This window comes from Myotis davidii, unplaced genomic scaffold, assembly GCF_000327345.1.
Source record: "Myotis davidii unplaced genomic scaffold, ASM32734v1 scaffold651, whole genome shotgun sequence".
Taxonomy (NCBI): domain Eukaryota; kingdom Metazoa; phylum Chordata; class Mammalia; order Chiroptera; family Vespertilionidae; genus Myotis; species Myotis davidii.
Genome location: NW_006283994.1, coordinates 2,002,303 through 2,005,488, shown reverse-complemented (window position 1 = coordinate 2,005,488; position 3,186 = coordinate 2,002,303).

Below are 3,186 nucleotides of genomic sequence, written 5' to 3'. Positions count from 1 at the left end.
TGGGATCTGGAGGTCTGGCCGCAGTGCCCCAGGCGCCTGTGAGCTCCCTGAGGGTTGGGACACACCTGGGGGATTTGGGTTTGGGCAGTGCCGGCCAGGAGCCTCGACAGGGCAGGCCTATGTGCTCGACCGGGTGTCGCTTTGTTTTGCTCCTTGGCTGACCAGATGGGACCCACCCGAGCCCTTGACCTGCAGCCTGATGGGCAGGGGAGTTGCCAGGGGGTCAGAGTCTGGGTCCTGGTTCTAGCCTGACCTGCTGCGGCCTCCGGCTGCCCCTCTCTGAGTCCCACTCTCTGTGAGACGGTGTCACCCAGGGGGCGGTGCCCAGCTTGGGTTGCCCGGGAAGGGACGCAGGGCAGCTGCTGGCGGTGGGCTTTTGTCTCCCTTTTTTCTCCCTGGTGGCCCAGGGAGCTGGCGGGCGGCTGGGCCACCGTGCTTGCACTCCCTGGCAGGGGAAGGAGGAGGCTGGAGGAATGTGGATTTGAGGAATGTTTAACCCGAGGCAGAAATAGCTCCCTGCTTTCGTTCCAGGCCGGGCTTCCATAGGAAGCGGCTCCCGTCTCTCTCTCTCCAGCAGCCTCTGCCTCCCCCACCGCTCTGGCCTTTCGGGGACAGAAAGTGGCCTCTTTATTTTTCTAACCAAGGAGCTGCTGTGGGAACAGAAGGGTCCCCAGGTTTGGAGGCCGGCCAGGCTGGGCTCAAGTCCCCCAGTCTCTGTGTCGCAGCCCTGTGACCACTTCCTACTCTGAGCCTCCGCGGAACTGGGCGGCTTGTCAGACAGGCCGTGTGGTGTTGCCGTCCTGCTCGGGGACCAGCGGGTCGGGGCGCAAACCCCCGCTGCCCTCGTGAGCTCTGGCACCTCGGCCAGGACCTTTCCATCCAGCCCCCTTGCTTCGTCTGTTAAGTGGGCAGAGATGCTAATCCGGCCCCCCAGCGTGGGGGGTGGAATGAGTGTGAAGACATTGGCCAAAGGCTCTGGGATCCCAGCTCAGAGCCCTGGTGGTCTCCACAGCCAGGGGGACACGTCTCCTGTGTGCTGCTGCCGGGAATGGGGTCCGGGCCCTGGGGGAGGGACCCTTCCATTTGCTCGTTCCTCTGAGGGCAGGACCCACCCTCGCCCACACTCACCTCGTGCCAGTGACCCTGCTACCTGCTGGTGAGGACACGTTTAGCCCTCCCCTGCCCATCGGGCTGCTCGGGCTGGGAGGACGGGCCCCCGTCTTATTGCCTGTGTCCCAGCTCCTGGAAGAGAGCCTGGTGCCATTTGTTGGAACGAATGAAAAATCGGATACATCCGTGAAGGAGCTAACGAACTTCCTTCTCATCAATCTTGGGTCCTGGCTTTCTGTTTGTCGCCAGCCCATGCCTGCCTCCTGGGCTGCGGATGGAGGGTTTGTGGGGGGCCCTGAGGAGTCAGGTGCTGGGCGGCTGGCCCCCGGCAGGACTGGCCGGACCAGGTCTCCCAGGCCCCCGTACCTTCTGGGGCCGGGCGGACCAGGAGGGTCCCACAGCCAGCACGGCCCCTCCTCCTAGGCCCTCCACTCCTGTCTCTTTGAGGAACCAAAAGGCTCCCGTTCAAAGACGGGAGCTGGGCTATTTTTGGCACTTGTGGGGGAAAGCGAATGCCTCCCTTCTGTTCAAAAATATATGGTGTATGAGCTGGGCAGACAGGAGCGCCACAGCTCAAAGCCTCGCCGGCCGCGGGCCTGGCCCCCTCCGCGGCTCCGTCGCCCACGTGCCCACGTCGGGCGGTTATTGTTTCCAGGCTGCCTGTGCCGAGGCCTCGCTGGGCCCGAGCGGGACAGCATCTCAATTAAAACTAAGAGCAGCCGTCACGACAGAGAGGAGCCGGCGGCCCTCCCGGGCCCTGCTCCCTGCGTGGCTGGGGAAGGAGGACCAGCCAGCTGTGGGCGGAGGGCAGGAGGCCCCGTGCCCTCTGGCCACCCTCACTCCCTGACTCCGCACGTGTTCGCGGGACCCCTGTCTCGTGCCAGGCCCACAGGCGCTAGGACACAGGGCAGATCGGCCGGGCGCGTTTCCGGTCCCCCTGGCAGTCACAGTTTGGAGGCGGACAGATGTCAGGCCGGGGTCCGCATCAGGGCCCTGCACAGCTGGGGGCCCACCTGGTCTGGGTGCCTCTGAGAGGACCTGCATCTGGTCCCTGTATGTAGCCTCAGTCCAGCCCAGGGCCTGGCCCGCTGGGAGTGCTCGGTGACTGTTGGATGGATGGAGGGGTGAGAAATCCAGTTTGTCCCTTCTAGCCACCCTGTAAGGAAGGTATTGTCATGCCCCCCCATCTTACAGATGAGGAAATGAGGCTCAGAGACGCGAATTCAGCTTCCCAAGGTCATACAGGGGCTAATGAAGGACTCAGCTCAGAAAAAGCGCCTTCCTGTGGACCTAACTCCACCTTGGGCCAGTTGCTTCACCTCTGGGAGCCTCAGTTTCCTAATCTGTATAATGGCGATAATCCAAGGCCTGGAGCGCGGAATGGGGTTAATGCATGCAGAGTGCTAAGCGCGGGTCGGGCATACGGTAAGCTAAGCGCCTAAGCTCTCCTCATGTGGCTGTTCCTGGAGCCATGAGACAAAGTACGTCGTCCTGCGTTTTCCTTGAGGATTTTGGGGGAAATTATTTAACTGTTGTAGGAATTAAATGCGATGCATTTTATAACTCTATTTTCAGAGTAAAGCAGACACCTCTAAAGGGTGGAGCGCAAGGCAAAAAGTGTGGGAGCAGTTGAGCCAGAACAGACAGGAGCTAGGACCTGCTTTTGGTGGTGCCTGGGTCTCTGCCCTCCCTCCAGGGGGCACCGGCCCGTCCCCCAGGGGCTCTGTGGGGTGCTTTAGGGGCACCTTGGATGCCGGCCACCGGGCTCTCTCTGGAACAAAGCCCTTCAGCCCACCGGTGGGGGGTCGGAGCGAACAGCCTTCCCACATCTGCCAGGGAAATCCACAAAGATTCAAGCTGTGCTCGGCAAACCTGAAGGTGAGGGGGGTCACCGCGCCCAGGGGCCGGGCTGTCCAGGGAGTGCCGTCAGGGCGCTGTGATGACAGGCAGGCAGGAGCCGCAGTTCCCTGCTGGGCTGTGCACCCCGAGTCTCATGCCCCCCAGTGCTGGCCATGGCCTGCGGGGGCTCTGTGGGTGGCCCCTTTCCTGGGGATGGTCAGCTCCAGGCTCAAGCCT